The sequence below is a fragment of the Pseudophryne corroboree genome, chromosome 3 (assembly GCF_028390025.1).
Source record: "Pseudophryne corroboree isolate aPseCor3 chromosome 3, aPseCor3.hap2, whole genome shotgun sequence".
Classification (NCBI taxonomy): domain Eukaryota; kingdom Metazoa; phylum Chordata; class Amphibia; order Anura; family Myobatrachidae; genus Pseudophryne; species Pseudophryne corroboree.
The window spans coordinates 718839651-718859269 of NC_086446.1; the positions used below are offsets into that span (position 1 = coordinate 718839651).

General features: G+C 46.8%; 1 long non-coding RNA gene across 1 annotated transcript in view; it reads right to left on the reverse strand.

Annotated features, from left to right (window-relative positions):
• The window catches only part of LOC135056698 (uncharacterized), a 286934-nt gene that overhangs the window by 20258 nt on the left and 247057 nt on the right, over positions 1-19619 (reverse strand). The window lies entirely within an intron of this gene.

Below are 19619 nucleotides of genomic sequence, written 5' to 3' on the forward strand. Positions count from 1 at the left end.
CCCTTAGTTCCAGAATATTTATGTGTAGGGAAGCTTCCTGACTCGACCATTGTCCTTGGAAGTTTCTTCCCTGAGTGACTGCCCCCCAACCTCGAAGGCTTGCATCCGTGGTCACCAGGATCCAGTCCTGTATGCCGAATCTGCGGCCCTCGAGAAGATGAGCACTCTGCAGCCACCACAGCAGAGACACCCTGGCCCTCGGGGACAGAGTGATCAGCCGATGCATCTGAAGATGCGATCCGGACCACTTGTCTAACAGATCCCACTGAAAGATCCGTGCATGGAATCTGCCAAATGGAATTGCCTCGTAAGAAGCTACCATCTTTCCCAGGACTCGCGTGCAGTGATGCACCGACACCTGTTTTGGTTTTAGGAGGTCTCTGACCAGAGATGACAACTCCTTGGCCTTCTCCTCCGGGAGAAACACCTTCTTCTGTTCTGTGTCCAGAATTATACCCAGGAACAGCAGACGCGTCGTAGGAACCAGCTGCGACTTCGGGATATTCAGAATCCAGCCGTGCTGTTGTAGTACTTCCTGAGATAGTGCTACTCCGACCAACAACTGCTCCCTGGACCTCGCCTTTATAAGGAGATCGTCCAAGTACGGGATAATTATAACTCCCTTCTTTTGAAGGAGTATCATCATTTCGGCCATTACTTTGGTGAATACCCTTGGTGCCGTGGACAGACCAAATGGCAACGTCTGGAATTGGTAATGGCAGTCCTGTACCACAAAACGGAGGTACACCTGGTGAGGTGGGTAAATGGGGATATGTAGGTAAGCATCCTTGATGTCCAGTGATACCATGTAATCCCCCTCTTCCAGGCTTGCAATAACCGCCCTGAGCGATTCCATTTTGAACTTGAACTTCCTTATATAAGTGTTCAAGGATTTCAAATTTAGAATGGGTCTCACCGAACCGTCTGGTTTTGGTACCACAAACATTGTGGAATAGTAACCCCGTCCCTATTGAAGGAGGGGAACTTTTATTATCACCTGCTGGAGGTACAGCTTGTGAATTGCCGCCAGTACTACCTCCCTGTCCTGGGGAGTAGCTGGCAAGGCTGATTTGAGGTAACGGCGAGGGGGAGACGTCTCGAATTCCAGCTTGTATCCCTGAGATACCACTTGTAGAACCCAGAGATCCACCTGTGAGCGAACCCACTGGTCGCTGAAGTTCCGGAGACGGGCCCCCACCGCACCTGGCTCCACCAGTGGAGCCCCAGCGTCATGCGGTGGACTTAGTGGAAGCAGGGGAGGATTTTTGTTCTTGGGAACTGGCTGTATGGTGCAGCTTTTTCCCTCTACCCCTGCCTCTGGGCAGAAAGGACGCGCGTTTAACCCGCTTGCCTTTCTGGGGCCGAAAGGACTGTACCTGATAATACGGTGCTTTCTTAGGCTGTGAGGGAACCTGAGGTAAAAATTAGGGATGTGCACTTGCAATTTTTCGGGTTTTGTGTTTTGGTTTTGGGTTCGGTTCCGCGGCCGTGTTTTGGGTTCGACCGCGTTTTGGCAAAACCTCACCGAATTTTTTTTGTCGGATTCGGGTGTGTTTTGGATTCGGGTGTTTTTTTCAAAAAACCCTAAAAAACAGCTTAAATCATAGAATTTGGGGGTCATTTTGATCCCAAAGTATTATTAACCTCAAAAACCATAATTTCCACCCATTTTCAGTCTATTCTGAATACCTCACACCTCACAATATTATTTTTAGTCCTAAAATTTGCACCGAGGTCGCTGGATGACTAAGCTAAGCGACCCTAGTGGCCGACACAAACACCTGGCCCATCTAGGAGTGGCACTGCAGTGTCACGCAGGATGGCCCTTCCAAAAAACACTCCCCAAACAGCACATGATGCAAAGAAGAAAAAAAGAGGCGCAATGAGGTAGCTGTGTGAGTAAGCTAAGCGACCCTAGTGGCCGACACAAACTCCTGGCCCATCTAGGAGTGGCACTGCAGTGTCACGCAGGATGGCCCTTCCAAAAAACACTCCCCAAACAGCACATGACGCAAAGAAGAAAAAAAGAGGCGCAATGAGGTAGCTGTGTGAGTAAGATAAGCGACCCTAGTGGCCGACACAAACACCTGGCCAATCTAGGAGTGTCACTGCAGTGGCACGCAGGATGGCCCTTCCAAAAAACACTCCCCAAACAGCACATGACGCAAAGAAGAAAAAAAGAGGCGCAATGAGGTAGCTGTGTGAGTAAGCTAAGCGACCCTAGTGGCCGACACAAACACCTGGCCCATCTAGGAGTGGCACTGCAGTGTCACGCAGGATGGCCCTTCCAAAAAACACTCCCCAAACAGCACATGACGCAAAGAAGAAAAAAAGAGGCGCAATGAGGTAGCTGTGTGAGTAAGCTAAGCGACCCTAGTGGCCGACACAAACACTTGCAGGGGGCGTGCAAATGGTGGAAGGCGCATGCTCTTCACGTCCAGTGTTGGGAAGGTCAGGCATCGCAACCGACACAATTGGACTCTCCTTGTGGATTTGGGATTTCGAAGAACGCACAGTTCTTTGCGGTGCTTTTGCCAGCTTGAGTCTTTTCAGTTTTCTAGCGAGAGGCTGAGTGCTTCCATCCTCATGTGAAGCTGAACCACTAGCCATGAACATAGGCCAGGGCCTCAGCCGTTCCTTGCCACTCCGTGTGGTAAATGGCATATTGGCAAGTTTACGCTTCTCCTCCGACAATTTTATTTTAGATTTTGGAGTCCTTTTTTTACTGATATTTGGTGTTTTGGATTTTACATGCTCTGTACTATGACATTGGGCATCGGCCTTGGCAGACGACGTTGCTGGCATTTCATCGTCTCGGCCATGACTAGTGGCAGCAGCTTCAGTACGAGGTGGAAGTGGATCTTGATCTTTCCCTAATTTTGGAACCTCAACATTTTTGTTCTCCATATTTTAATAGGCACAACTAAAAGGCACCTCAGGTAAACAATGGAGATGGATGGATACTAGTATACTTATGGATGGACGAGCGACTGCCGACACAGAGGTAGCTACAGCCGTGGACTACCGTACTGTGTCTGCTGCTAATATAGACTGGATGATAATGAGATGAAATCAATATATATATATATAATATCACTAGTACTGCAGCCGGACAGGTATATATATTTATTATGTAATGACTGATGACGGACCTGCTGGACACTGTCAGCTCAGCAGCACCGCAGACTGCTACAGTAAGCTACTATAGTAGTATGTATAAAGAAGAAAGAAAAAAAAACCCACAGGTAGGTGGTATACAATTATGGATGGACGAGCGACTGCCGACACAGAGGTAGCTACAGCCGTGGACTACCGTACTGTGTCTGCTGCTAATATAGACTGGATGATAATGAGATGAAATCAATATATATATATATATATATATATATAATATCACTAGTACTGCAGCCGGACAGGTATATATTAGAGATGAGCGGGTTCGGTTCCTCTGAATCCGAACCCGCCCGAACTTCAGGTTTTTTTACACGGGTCCGAGCAGGCTCGGATCTTCCCGCCTTGCTCGGCTAACCCGAGCGCGCCCGAACGTCATCATCACGCTGTCGGATACTCGCGAGGCACGGATTCTATCGCGAGACTCGGATTCTATATAAGGAGCCGCACGTCGCCGCCATTTTCACACGTGCATTGAGAGTCATAGGGAGAGGACGTGGCTGGCGTCCTCTCCGTTTAGAGAAGAGAGAGACACAGTATTTTGGGGAGCATTATTAGGAGGAGTACTACTATACTGTATACTACTATACTACTTGCTGAAGTGATATTTATAGATTAGATAGTGTGACTGTAAGTGTATTATCTGACTTGTGGGGGAGACACTGACAGTGGGGAGCAGTTAGAGTCTGAGAGCAGGACTCAGGAGTACATATAACGTACAGTGCACACTTTTGCTGCCAGAGTCAGTGCCACACTGCCATTGTTGTGACCACACTGACCACCAGTATAATAATATATTTTGTGATTGTCTGCTTAGGCCTCGGAGTACTAGTTGCAAGTTGCAACGTGACCTGAAGTGACCACCAGTTTAATAATCAATCACCGCCAGTTTAATATATATATATATATATATATAATTGTATATAATATATATATATATATAATATTGTATACCACCTACCCGTGGTTTTTTTTTTTTTTCATTCTTCTTTATACATACTACTATAGTAGCTTACTGTAGCAGTCTGCGGTGCTGTGCTGACCTGACAGTGTCCAGCAGGTCCGTCATCAGTCATTACATAATAAATATATATAGTACCTGTCCGGCTGCAGTACTAGTGATATTATATTGATTTCATCTCATTATCAATAATTTATCATCCAGTCTAGACTCTATATTAGCAGCAGACACAGTACGTTAGTCCACGGCTGTAGCTACCTCTGTGTCGGCACTCGGCAGTCCATCCATAATTGTATACCACCTACCCGTGGTTTTTTTTTTCTTTCTTCTTTGTACATACTACTATAGTATAGTAGCTTACTGTAGCAGTCTGCGGTGCTGCTGAGCTGACAGTGTCCAGCAGGTCCGTCATCAGTCATCATTACCTAATAAATATATTATCTACCTGTCCGGCTGCAGTACTAGTGATATTATATATACATACATATATATATTGATTTCATCTCATTATCAATCATCCAGTCTATATTAGCAGCAGACACAGTACGTTAGTCCACGGCTGTAGCTACCTCTGTGTCGGCACTCGGCAGTCCATCCATAATTGTATACCACCTACCCGTGGTTTTTTTTTTTCTTTCTTCTTTGTACATACTACTATAGTATAGTAGCTTACTGTAGCAGTCTGCGGTGCTGCTGAGCTGACAGTGTCCAGCAGGTCCGTCATCAGTCATCATCATCTATATTAGCAGCAGACACAGTACGGTAGTCCACGGCTGTAGCTACCTCTGTGTCGGCACTCGGCAGTCCATCCATAAGTATACTAGTATCCATCCATCTCCATTGTTTACCTGAGGTGCCTTTTAGTTGTGCCTATTAAAATATGGAGAACAAAAATGTTGAGGTTCCAAAATTAGGGAAAGATCAAGATCCACTTCCACCTCGTGCTGAAGCTGCTGCCACTAGTCATGGCCGAGATGATGAAATGCCAGCAACGTCGTCTGCCAAGGCCGATGCCCAATGTCATAGTACAGAGCATGTCAAATCCAAAACACCAAATATCAGTAAAAAAAGGACTCCAAAATCTAAAATAAAATTGTCGGAGGAGAAGCGTAAACTTGCCAATATGCCATTTACCACACGGAGTGGCAAGGAACGGCTGAGGCCCTGGCCTATGTTCATGGCTAGTGGTTCAGCTTCACATGAGGATGGAAGCACTCAGCCTCTCGCTAGAAAACTGAAAAGACTCAAGCTGGCAAAAGCACCGCAAAGAACTGTGCGTTCTTCGAAATCCCAAATCCACAAGGAGAGTCCAATTGTGTCGGTTGCGATGCCTGACCTTCCCAACACTGGACGTGAAGAGCATGCGCCTTCCACCATTTGCACGCCCCCTGCAAGTGCTGGAAGGAGCACCCGCAGTCCAGTTCCTGATAGTCAGATTAAAGATGTCAGTGTTGAAGTACACCAGGATGAGGAGGATATGGGTGTTGCTGGCGCTGGGGAGGAAATTGACCAGGAGGATTCTGATGGTGAGGTGGTTTGTTTAAGTCAGGCACCCGGGGAGACACCTGTTGTCCGTGGGAGGAATTTGGCCGTTGACATGCCTGGTGAAAATACCAAAAAAATCAGCTCTTCAGTGTGGAGGTATTTCAACAGAAAAGCGGACAACAGGTGTCAAGCCGTGTGTTGCCTTTGTCAAGCTGTAATAAGTAGGGGTAAGGACGTTAACCACCTCGGAACATCCTCCCTTATACGTCACCTGCAGCGCATTCATAATAAGTCAGTGACAAGTTCAAAAACTTTGGGTGACAGCGGAAGCAGTCCACTGACCAGTAAATCCCTTCCTCTTGTAACCAAGCTCACGCAAACCACCCCACCAACTCCCTCAGTGTCAATTTCCTCCTTCCCCAGGAATGCCAATAGTCCTGCAGGCCATGTCACTGGCAATTCTGACGATTCCTCTCCTGCCTGGGATTCCTCCGATGCATCCTTGCGTGTAACGCCTACTGCTGCTGGTGCTGCTGTTGTTGCTGCTGGGAGTCGATGGTCATCCCAGAGGGGAAGTCGGAAGACCACTTGTACTACTTCCAGTAAGCAATTGACTGTCCAACAGTCCTTTGCGAGGAAGATGAAATATCACAGCAGTCATCCTGCTACAAAGCGGATAACTGAGGCCTTGACAACTATGTTGGTGTTAGACGTGCGTCCGGTATCCGCCGTTAGTTCACAGGGAACTACACAATTTCTTGAGGTAGTGTGCCCCCGTTACCAAATACCATCTAGGTTCCACTTCTCTAGGCAGGCGATACCGAAAATGTACACAGACCTCAGAAAAAGACTCACCAGTGTCCTAAAAAATGCAGCTGTACCCAATGTCCACTTAACCACGGACATGTGGACAAGTGGAGCAGGGCAGGGTCAGGACTATATGACTGTGACAGCCCACTGGGTAGATGTATGGACTCCCGCCGCAAGAACAGCAGCGGCGGCACCAGTAGCAGCATCTCGCAAACGCCAACTCTTTCCTAGGCAGGCTACGCTTTGTATCACCGCTTTCCAGAATACGCACACAGCTGAAAACCTCTTACGGCAACTGAGAAAGATCATCGCGGAATGGCTTACCCCAATTGGACTCTCCTGTGGATTTGTGGCATCGGACAACGCCAGCAATATTGTGTGTGCATTAAATATGGGCAAATTCCAGCACGTCCCATGTTTTGCACATACCTTGAATTTGGTGGTGCAGAATTTTTTAAAAAACGACAGGGGCGTGCAAGAGATGCTGTCGGTGGCCAGAAGAATTGCGGGACACTTTCGGCGTACAGGCACCACGTACAGAAGACTGGAGCACCACCAAAAACTACTGAACCTGCCCTGCCATCATCTGAAGCAAGAAGTGGTAACGAGGTGGAATTCAACCCTCTATATGCTTCAGAGGTTGGAGGAGCAGCAAAAGGCCATTCAAGCCTATACAATTGAGCACGATATAGGAGGTGGAATGCACCTGTCTCAAGCGCAGTGGAGAATGATTTCAACGTTGTGCAAGGTTCTGATGCCCTTTGAACTTGCCACACGTGAAGTCAGTTCAGACACTGCCAGCCTGAGTCAGGTCATTCCCCTCATCAGGCTTTTGCAGAAGAAGCTGGAGACATTGAAGGAGGAGCTAACATGGAGCGATTCCGCTAGGCATGTGGGACTTGTGGATGGAGCCCTTAATTCGCTTAACAAGGATTCACGGGTGGTCAATCTGTTGAAATCAGAGCACTACATTTTGGCCACCGTGCTCGATCCTAGATTTAAAGCCTACCTTGGATCTCTCTTTCCGGCAGACACAAGTCTGCTGGGGTTGAAAGACCTGCTGGTGAGAAAATTGTCAAGTCAAGCGGAACGCGACCTGTCAACATCTCCTCCTTCACATTCTCCCGCAACTGGGGGTGCGAGGAAAAGGCTCAGAATTCCGAGCCCACCCGCTGGCGGTGATGCAGGGCAGTCTGGAGCGACTGCTGATGCTGACATCTGGTCCGGACTGAAGGACCTGACAACGATTACGGACATGTCGTCTACTGTCACTGCATATGATTCTCTCACCATTGAAAGAATGGTGGAGGATTATATGAGTGACCGCATCCAAGTAGGCACGTCAGACAGTCCGTACTTATACTGGCAGGAAAAAGAGGCAATTTGGAGGCCCTTGCACAAACTGGCTTTATTCTACCTAAGTTGCCCTCCCACAAGTGTGTACTCCGAAAGAGTGTTTAGTGCCGCCGCTCACCTTGTCAGCAATCGGCGTACGAGGTTACATCCAGAAAATGTGGAGAAGATGATGTTCATTAAAATGAATTATAATCAATTCCTCCGTGGAGACATTGACCAGCAGCAATTGCCTCCACAAAGTACACAGGGAGCTGAGATGGTGGATTCCAGTGGGGACGAATTGATAATCTGTGAGGAGGGGGATGTACACGGTGATATATCGGAGGATGATGATGAGGTGGACATCTTGCCTCTGTAGAGCCAGTTTGTGCAAGGAGAGATTAATTGCTTCTTTTTTGGTGGGGGTCCAAACCAACCCGTCATTTCAGTCACAGTCGTGTGGCAGACCCTGTCACTGAAATGATGGGTTGGTTAAAGTGTGCATGTCCTGTTTATACAACATAAGGGTGGGTGGGAGGGCCCAAGGACAATTCCATCTTGCACCTCTTTTTTCTTTAATTTTTCTTTGCGTCATGTGCTGTTTGGGGAATGTTTTTTGGAAGGGCCATCCTGCGTGACACTGCAGTGCCACTCCTAGATGGGCCCGGTGTTTGTGTCGGCCACTAGGGTCGCTTATCTTACTCACACAGCTACCTCATTGCGCCTCTTTTTTTCTTTGCGTCATGTGCTGTTTGGGGAGGGTTTTTTGGAAGGGCCATCCTGCGTGACACTGCAGTGACACTCCTAGATGGGCCCGGTGTTTGTGTCGGCCACTAGGGTCGCTTATCTTACTCACACAGCTACCTCATTGCGCCTCTTTTTTTCTTTGCGTCATGTGCTGTTTGGGGAGGGTTTTTTGGAAGGGCCATCCTGCGTGACACTGCAGTGCCACTCCTAGATGGGCACGGTGTTTGTGTCGGCCACTAGGGTCGCTTATCTTACTCACACAGCTACCTCATTGCGCCTCTTTTTTTCTTTGCGTCATGTGCTGTTTGGGGAGGGTTTTTTGGAAGGGCCATCCTGCGTGACACTGCAGTGCCACTCCTAGATGGGCACGGTGTTTGTGTCGGCCACTAGGGTCGCTTATCTTACTCACACAGCTTCCTCATTGCGCCTCTTTTTTTCTTTGCGTCATGTGCTGTTTGGGGAGGGTTTTTTGGAAGGGCCATCCTGCGTGACACTGCAGTGCCACTCCTAGATGGGCCCGGTGTTTGTGTCGGCCACTAGGGTCGCTTATCTTACTCACACAGCTACCTCATTGCGCCTCTTTTTTTCTTTGCGTCATGTGCTGTTTGGGGAGGGTTTTTTGGAAGGGCCATCCTGCGTGACACTGCAGTGCCACTCCTAGATGGGCACGATGTTTGTGTCGGCCACTAGGGTCGCTTATCTTACTCACACAGCTACCTCATTGCGCCTCTTTTTTTCTTTGCGTCATGTGCTGTTTGAGGAGGGTTTTTTGGAAGGGCCATCCTGCGTGACACTGCAGTGCCACTCCTAGATGGGCCCGGTGTTTGTGTCGGCCACTAGGGTCGCTTATCTTACTCACACAGCTACCTCATTGCGCCTCTTTTTTTCTTTGCGTCATGTGCTGTTTGGGGAGTGTTTTTTGGAAGGGCCATCCTGCGTGACACTGCAGTGCCACTCCTAGATGGGCACGGTGTTTGTGTCGGCCACTAGGGTCGCTTAGCTTAGTCATCCAGCGACCTAGGTGCAAATTTTAGGACTAAAAATAATATTGTGAGGTGTGAGGTATTCAGAATAGACTGAAAATGAGTGGAAATTATGGTTTTTGAGGTTAATAATACTTTGGGATCAAAATGACCCCCAAATTCTATGATTTAAGCTGTTTTTTAGTGTTTTTTTAAAAAAAACACCTGAATCCAAAACACACCCGAATCCGACAAAAAAAATTCGGTGAGGTTTTGCCAAAACGTGGTCGAACCCAAAACACGGCCGCGGAACCGAACCCAAAACCAAAACACAAAACCCGAAAAATTTCAAGTGCACATCTCTAGTATATATATTTATTATGTAATGACTGATGACGGACCTGCTGGACACTGTCAGCTCAGCAGCACCGCAGACTGCTACAGTAAGCTACTATAGTAGTATGTATAAAGAAGAAGAAAGAAAAAAAAAAAAAACACGGGTAGGTGGTATACAATTATGGATGGACCAGCGACTGCCGACACAGAGGTAGCTACAGCCGTGGACTACCGTACTGTGTCTGCTGCTAATATAGACTGGATGATAATGAGATGAAATCAATATATATATATATATAATATCACTAGTACTGCAGCCGGACAGGTATATATATTTATTATGTAATGACTGATGACGGACCTGCTGGACACTGTCAGCTCAGCAGCACCGCAGACTGCTACAGTAAGCTACTATAGTAGTATGTATAAAGAAGAAAGAAAAAAAAAAACCACGGGTAGGTGGTATACAATATTATATATATATTATATACAATTATATATATATATATATTAAACTGGTGGTGACTGGTGGTCAGGTCACTGGTCACACTATCAGCAACTTGCAAGTAGTACTCCTAAGCAGACAATCACAATATATATTATACTGGTGGTCAGTGTGGTCACAATGGCAGTGTGGCACTCTGGCAGCAAAAGTGTGCACTGTACGTTATATGTACTCCTGAGTCCTGCTCTCAGACTCTAACTGCTCCCCACTGTCAGTGTCTCCCCCACAAGTCAGATAATATACAGTCACACTATCTATCACTTCAGCAAGTAACTAGTACTCCTCCTAATGCTCCCCAAAATTACTACTGTGTCTCTCTCTACTGTCTCACTCTCTTCTCTATAAACGGAGAGGACGCCAGCCACGTCCTCTCCCTATGAATCTCAATGCACGTGTGAAAATGGCGGCGACGCGCGGCTCCTTATATAGAATCCGAGTCTCGCGATAGAATCCGAGCCTCGTGAGAATCCGACAGCGGGATGATGACGTTCGGGCGCGCTCGGGTTAACCGAGCAAGGCGGGAAGATCCGAGTTGCTCGGCCCCGTGTAAAAAAACATGAAGTTCGGGCGGGTTCGGATTCCGAGGAACCGAACCCGCTCATCCCTAGTAAAAATGTCGACTTCCCAGCTGTTGCTGTGGAAACGAGGTCCGAGAGACCATCCCCAAACAATTCCTCACCCTTGTAAGGCAAAACCTCCATGTGCCTTTTAGAATCCGCATCACCTGTCCACTGCCGAGTCCATAATACTCTCCTGGCAGAATTGGACATTGCATTAATTCTAGATGCCAGCCGGCAAATATCCCTCTGTGCATCTCTCATATATAAGACGACGTCTTTAATATGCTCTATGTTAGCAAAATCGTATCCCTGTCGAGGGAATCAATATTTTCTGACAGGGTATCGGACCAAGCTGCTGCAGCACTACACATCCAAGCTAAAGCAATAGCAGGTCTCAGTATAGTACCTGAGTGTGTATATACAGACTTCAGGATAGCCTCCTGCTTTCTATCCGCAGGCTCCTTTAAGGCGGCCGTATCCTGAGACGGCAGTGCCACCTTTTTTGATAAGCGTGTGAGCGCCTTATCCACCCACGGGGATGTCTCCCAACGTAACCTGTCCTCTGGCGGGAAAGGGTACGCCATCAGTAACTGTTTAGAAATCACTAGTTTCTTATCGGGGGAAGCCCACGCTTCTTCACACACTTCATTCAACTCATCTGATGGGGGAAAAAACACTGGCTGCTTTTTCTCCCCAAACATAATACCCTTTTTAGTGGTACCTGGGTTAATGTCAGAAATGTGTAACACATTTTTCATTGCCGTAATCATGCAACGGATGCCCCTTGTGGATTGTGTATATGTCTCGTCCTCGTCGACACTGGAGTCAGACTCCGTGTCGACATCTGTGTCTGCCATCTGAGGTAGCGGGCGTTTTTGAGCCCCTGATGGCCTTTGAGACGCCTGGGCAGGCACTGGCTGAGAAGCCGGCTGTCCCACAGCTGTTATGTCATCGAACCTTTTATGCAAGGAGTTGACACTGTCGTGTAAAACCTTCCACATATCCATCCACTCTGGTGTCGACTAGAGATGAGCGGGTTCGGTTCCTCGGAAACCGAACCCGCCCGAACTTCATGTTTTTTTACACGGGTCCGAGCGACTCGGATCTTCCCGCCTTGCTCGGTTAACCCGAGCGTGCCCGAACGTCATCATCCCGCTGTCGGATTCTCGCGAGGCTCGGATTCTATCGCGAGACTCGGATTCTATATAAGGAGCCGCGCGTCGCCGCCATTTTCACACGTGCATTGAGATTCATAGGGAGAGGACGTGGCTGGCGTCCTCTCCGTTTATAGAGTAGAGAAGAAGAGAGTGAGACTAGAGTAGAGAGAGACACAGTAGTAATTTTGGGGAGCATTAGGAGGAGTACTACTACTTGCTGAAGTGATAGATAGATAGATAGATAGATAGATAGATAGATAGATAGATAGATAGATAGATAGTGTGACTGTATAATGTATATCTGACTTGTGGGGGAGACACTGACAGTGGGGAGCAGTTAGAGTCTGAGAGCAGGACTCAGGAGTACATATAACGTACAGTGCACACTTTTGCTGCCAGAGTGCCACACTGCCATTGTGACCACACTGACCACCAGAATAATATATATTGTGATTGTCTGCTTAGGAGTACTACTTGCAAGTTGCTGATAGTGTGACCAGTGACCTGACCACCAGTTTAATAATCACCACCAGTTTTATATATATATATATATATATATATATAATTGTATATAATATATATATAATATTGTATACCACCTACCCGTTTTTTTTTTCTCTTTCTTCTTCTTTATACATACTACTATAGTAGCTTACTGTAGCAGTCTGCGGTGCTGCTGAGCTGACAGTGTCCAGCAGGTCCGTCATCAGTCATTACATAATAAATATATATACCTGTCCGGCTGCAGTACTAGTGATATTATATATATATATATATATTAATTTCATCTCATTATCATCCAGTCTATATTAGCAGCAGACACAGTACGGTAGTCCACGGCTGTAGCTACCTCTGTGTCGGCAGTCGCTGGTCCATCCATAATTGTATACCACCTACCCGTGTTTTTTTTTTTTCTTTCTTCTTGATACATACTACTATAGTAGCTTACTGTAGCAGTCTGCGGTGCTGCTGAGCTGACAGTGTCCAGCAGGTCCGTCATCAGTCATTACATAATAAATATATATACCTGTCCGGCTGCAGTACTAGTGATATTATATATATATATATATATATTAATTTCATCTCATTATCATCCAGTCTATATTAGCAGCAGACACAGTATGGTAGTCCACGGCTGTAGCTACCTCTGTGTCGGCAGTCGCTGGTCCATCCATAATTGTATACCACCTACCTGTGTTTTTTTTTTCTTTCTTCTTGATACATACTACTATAGTAGCTTACTGTAGCAGTCTGCGGTGCTGCTGAGCTGACAGTGTCCAGCAGGTCCGTCATCAGTCATTACATAATAAATATATATACCTGTCCGGCTGCAGTACTAGTGATATTATATATATATATATATATTAATTTCATCTCATTATCATCCAGTCTATATTAGCAGCAGACACAGTACGGTAGTCCACGGCTGTAGCTACCTCTGTGTCGGCAGTCGCTGGTCCATCCATAATTGTATACCACCTACCCGTGTTTTTTTTTCTTTCTTCTTGATACATACTACTATAGTAGCTTACTGTAGCAGTCTGCGGTGCTGCTGAGCTGACAGTGTCCAGCAGGTCCGTCATCAGTCATTACATAATAAATATATATACCTGTCCGGCTGCAGTACTAGTGATATTATATATATATATATATATATATATTAATTTCATCTCATTATCATCCAGTCTATATTAGCAGCAGACACAGTACGGTAGTCCACGGCTGTAGCTACCTCTGTGTCGGCAGTCGCTGGTCCATCCATAATTGTATACCACCTACCCGTGTTTTTTTTTTCTTTTCTTCTTGATACATACTACTATAGTAGCTTACTGTAGCAGTCTGCGGTGCTGCTGAGCTGACAGTGTCCAGCAGGTCCGTCATCAGTCATTACATAATAAATATATATACCTGTCCGGCTGCAGTACTAGTGATATTATATATATATATATATTAATTTCATCTCATTATCATCCAGTCTATATTAGCAGCAGACACAGTACGGTAGTCCACGGCTGTAGCTACCTCTGTGTCGGCAGTCTCTGGTCCATCCATAATTGTATACCACCTACCCGTGTTTTTTTTTCTTTCTTCTTGATACATACTACTATAGTAGCTTACTGTAGCAGTCTGCGGTGCTGCTGAGCTGACAGTGTCCAGCAGGTCCGTCATCAGTCATTACATAATAAATATATATACCTGTCCGGCTGCAGTACTAGTGATATTATATATATATATATATATATATATATATATAAATTTCATCTCATTATCATCCAGTCTATATTAGCAGCAGACACAGTACGGTAGTCCACGGCTGTAGCTACCTCTGTGTCGGCAGTCGCTGGTCCATCCATAATTGTATACCACCTACCCGTGTTTTTTTTTTTTTTCTTCTTGATACATAATACTATAGTAGCTTACTGTAGCAGTCTGCGGTGCTGCTGATCTGACAGTGTCCAGCAGGTCTGTCATCAGTCATTACATAATAAATATATATACCTGTCCGGCTGCAGTACTAGTGATATTATATATATATATATTAATTTCATCTCATTATCATCCAGTCTATATTAGCAGCAGACACAGTACGGTAGTCCACGGCTGTAGCTACCTCTGTGTCGGCAGTCGCTGGTCCATCCATAATTGTATACCACCTACCCGTGTTTTTTTTTTTTTTCTTTCTTCTTGATACATACTACTATAGTAGCTTACTGTAGTAGTCTGTGGTGCTGCTGAGCTGACAGTGTCCAGCAGGTCCGTCATCAGTCATTACATAATAAATATATATACCTGTCCGGCTGCAGTACTAGTGATATTATATATATATATATATATATATATATTAATTTCATCTCATTATCATCCAGTCTATATTAGCAGCAGACACAGTACGGTAGTCCACGGCTGTAGCTACCTCTGTGTCGGCAGTCGCTGGTCCATCCATAAGTATACTAGTATCCATCCATCTCCATTGTTTACCTGAGGTGCCTTTTAGTTGTGCCTATTAAAATATGGAGAACAAAAATGTTGAGGTTCCAAAATTAGGGAAAGATCAAGATCCACTTCCACCTCGTGCTGAAGCTGCTGCCACTAGTCATGGCCGAGACGATGAAATGCCAGCAACATCGTCTGCCAAGGCCGATGCCCAATGTCATAGTACAGAGCATGTAAAATCCAAAACACCAAATATCAGTAAAAAAAAGGACTCCAAAATCTAAAATAAAATTGTCGGAGGAGAAGCGTAAACTTGCCAATATGCCATTTACCACACGGAGTGGCAAGGAACGGCTGAGGCCCTGGCCTATGTTCATGGCTAGTGGTTCAGCTTCACATGAGGATGGAAGCACTCAGCCTCTCGCTAGAAAAATGAAAAGACTCAAGCTGGCAAAAGCACCGCAAAGAACTGTGCGTTCTTCGAAATCCCAAATCCACAAGGAGAGTCCAATTGTGTCGTTTGCGATGCCTGACCTTCCCAACACTGGACGTGAAGAGCATGCGCCTTCCACCATTTGCACGCCCCCTGCAAGTGCTGGAAGGAGCACCCGCAGTCCAGTTCCTGATAGTCAGATTGAAGATGTCAGTGTTGAAGTACACCAGGATGAGGAGGATATGGGTGTTGCTGGCGCTGGGGAGGAAATTGAACAGGAGGATTCTGATGGTGAGGTGGTTTGTTTAAGTCAGGCACCCGGGGAGACACCTGTTGTCCGTGGGAGGAATAGGGCCGTTGACATGCCTGGTGAAAATACCAAAAAAATCAGCTCTTCGGTGTGGAAGTATTTCACCAGAAATGCGGACAACATTTGTCAAGCCGTGTGTTGCCTTTGTCAAGCTGTAATAAGTAGGGGTAAGGACGTTAACCACCTCGGAACATCCTCCCTTATACGTCACCTGCAGCGCATTCATAATAAGTCAGTGACAAGTTCAAAAACTTTGGGCGACAGCGGAAGCAGTCCACTGACCAGTAAATCCCTTCCTCTTGTAACCAAGCTCACGCAAACCACCCCACCAACTCCCTCAGTGTCAATTTCCTCCTTCCCCAGGAATGCCAATAGTCCTGCAGGCCATGTCACTGGCAATTCTGACGAGTCCTCTCGTGCCTGGGATTCCTCCGATGCATCCTTGCATGTAACGCCTACTGCTGCTGGCGCTGCTGTTGTTGCTGCTGGGAGTCGATGGTCATCCCAGAGGGGAAGTCGTAAGCCCACTTTTACTACTTCCACCAAGCAATTGACTGTCCAACAGTCCTTTGCGAGGAAGATGAAATATCACAGCAGTCATCCTGTTGCAAAGCGGATAACTGAGGCCTTGACAACTATGTTGGTGTTAGACGTGCGTCCGGTATCCGCCGTTAGTTCACAGGGAACTAGACAATTTGTTGAGGTAGTGTGCCCCCGTTACCAAATACCATCTAGGTTCCACTTCTCTAGGCAGGCGATACCGAGAATGTACACGGACGTCAGAAAAAGACTCACCAGTGTCCTAAAAAATGCAGTTGTACCCAATGTCCACTTAACCACGGACATGTGGACAAGTGGAGCAGGGCAGGGTCAGGACTATATGACTGTGACAGCCCACTGGGTAGATGTATGGATGCCCGCCGCAAGAACAGCAGCGGCGGCACCAGTAGCAGCATCTCGCAAACGCCAACTCTTTCCTAGGCAGGCTACGCTTTGTATCACCGGTTTCCAGAATACGCACACAGCTGAAAACCTCTTACGGCAACTGAGGAAGATCATCGCGGAATGGCTTACCCCAATTGGACTCTCCTGTGGATTTGTGGCATCGGACAACGCCAGCAATATTGTGTGTGCATTAAATATGGGCAAATTCCAGCACGTCCCATGTTTTGCACATACCTTGAATTTGGTGGTGCAGAATTTTTTAAAAAATGACAGGGGCGTGCAAGAGATGCTGTCGGTGGCCAGAAGAATTGCGGGACACTTTCGGAGGACAGGCACCACGTACAGAAGACTGGAGCACCACCAAAAACGCCTGAACCTGCCCTGCCATCATCTGAAGCAAGAAGTGGTAACGAGGTGGAATTCAACCCTATATATGCTTCAGAGGTTGGAGGAGCAGCAGAAGGCCATTCAAGCCTATACAATTGAGCACGATATAGGAGGTGGAATGTACCTGTCTCAAGCGCAGTGGAGAATGATTTCAACGTTGTGCAAGGTTCTGCAACCTTTTGAACTTGCCACACGTGAAGTCAGTTCAGACACTGCCAGCCTGAGTCAGGTCATTCCCCTCATCAGGCTTTTGCAGAAGAAGCTGGAGGCATTGAAGGAGGAGCTAAAAGGGAGCGATTCCGCTAGGCATGTGGGACTTGTGGATGGAGCCCTTAATTCGCTTAACAAGGATTCACGGGTGGTCAATCTGTTGAAATCAGAGCACTACATTTTGGCCACCGTGCTCGATCCTAGATTTAAAACCTACCTTGGATCTCTCTTTCCGGCAGACACAAGTCTGCTGGGGTTCAAAGACCTGCTGGTGACAAAATTGTCAAGTCAAGCGGAACGCGACCTGTCAACATCTCCTCCTTCACATTCTCCCGCAACTGGGGGTGCGAGGAAAAGGCTCAGAATTCCGAGCCCACCCGCTGGCGGTGATGCAGGGCAGTCTGGAGCGACTGCTGATGCTGACATCTGGTCCGGACTGAAGGACCTGACAACGATTACGGACATGTCGTCTACTGTCACTGCATATGATTCTCTCAACATTGATAGAATGGTGGAGGATTATATGAGTGACCGCATCCAAGTAGGCACGTCACACAGTCCGTACTTATACTGGCAGGAAAAAGAGGCAATTTGGAGGCCCTTGCACAAACTGGCTTTATTCTACCTAAGTTGCCCTCCCACAAGTGTGTACTCCGAAAGAGTGTTTAGTGCCGCCGCTCACCTTGTCAGCAATCGGCGTACGAGGTTACATCCAGAAAATGTGGAGAAGATGATGTTCATTAAAATGAATTATAATCAATTCCTCCGCGGAGACATTGACCAGCAGCAATTGCCTCCACAAAGTACACAGGGAGCTGAGATGGTGGATTCCAGTGGGGACGAATTGATAATCTGTGAGGAGGGGGATGTACACGGTGATATATCGGAGGGTGATGATGAGGTGGACATCTTGCCTCTGTAGAGCCAGTTTGTGCAAGGAGAGATTAATTGCTTCTTTTTCGGTGGGGGTCCAAACCAACCCGTCATTTCAGTCACAGTCGTGTGGCAGACCCTGTCACTGAAATGATGGGTTGGTTAAAGTGTGCATGTCCTGTTTATACAACATAAGGGTGGGTGGGAGGGCCCAAGGACAATTCCATCTTGCACCTCTTTTTTCTTTCATTTTTATTTGCGTCATGTGCTGTTTGGGGAGTGTTTTTTGGAAGGGCCATCCTGCGTGCCACTGCAGTGCCACTCCTAGATGGGCCAGGTGTTTGTGTCGGCCACTAGGGTCGCTTATCTTACTCACACAGCTACCTCATTGCGCCTCTTTTTTTCTTCTTTGTGTCATGTGCTGTTTGGGGAGGGTTTTTTGGAAGGGCCATCCTGCGTGCCACTGCAGTGCCACTCCTAGATGGGCCAGGTGTTTGTGTCGGCCACTAGGGTCGCTAATCTTACTCACACAGCTACCTCATTGCGCCTCTTTTTTTCTTCTTTGCGTCATGTGCTGTTTGGGGAGTGTTTTTTGGAAGGGCCATCCTGCGTGACACTGCAGTGCCACTCCTAGATGGGCCAGGTGTTTGTGTCGGCCACTAGGGTCGCTTATCTTACTCACACAGCTACCTCATTGCGCCTCTTTTTTTCTTCTTTGCGTCATGTGCTGTTTGGGGAGTGTTTTTTGGAAGGGTTATCCTGCGTGACACTGCAGTGCCACTCCTAGATGGGCCAGTTGTTTGTGTCGGCCACTAGGGTCGCTTAGCTTAGTCATCCAGCGACCTCGGTGCAAATTTTAGGACTAAAAATAATATTGTGAGGTGTGAGGTATTCAGAATAGACTGAAAATGAGTGGAAATTATGGTTTTTGAGGTTAATAATACTTTGGGATCAAAATGACCCCCAAATTCTATGATTTAAGCTGTTTTTTAGTGTTTTTTGAAAAAAACACCCGAATCCAAAACACACCCGAATCCGACAAAAAAAATTCGGTGAGGTTTTGCCAAAACGCGGTCGAACCCAAAACACGGCCGCGGAACCGAACCCAAAACCAAAACACAAAACCCGAAAAATTTCAAGTGCACATCTCTAGTGTTGACCCCGCAGGGGGTGACATCACATTTATCGGCACCTGCTCCGCCTCCACATAAGCCTCCTCATCAAACATGTCGACACAGCTGTACCGACACACCGCACACACACAGGGAATGCTCTGACTGAGGACAGGACCCCACAAAGTCCTTTGGGGAGAAAGAGAGAGAGTATGCCAGCACACACCACAGCGCTATATAATCAGGGATTTACACTAACACAAAGTGATTTTCCCTATAGCAGCTTTACAAATACAGTTTGCGCCTAAATTTAGTGCCCCCCCCCTCTCTTTTTTACCCTTTGAGCCTGGAAACTGCAGGGAGAGCCTGGGGAGCTGTCTTCCAGC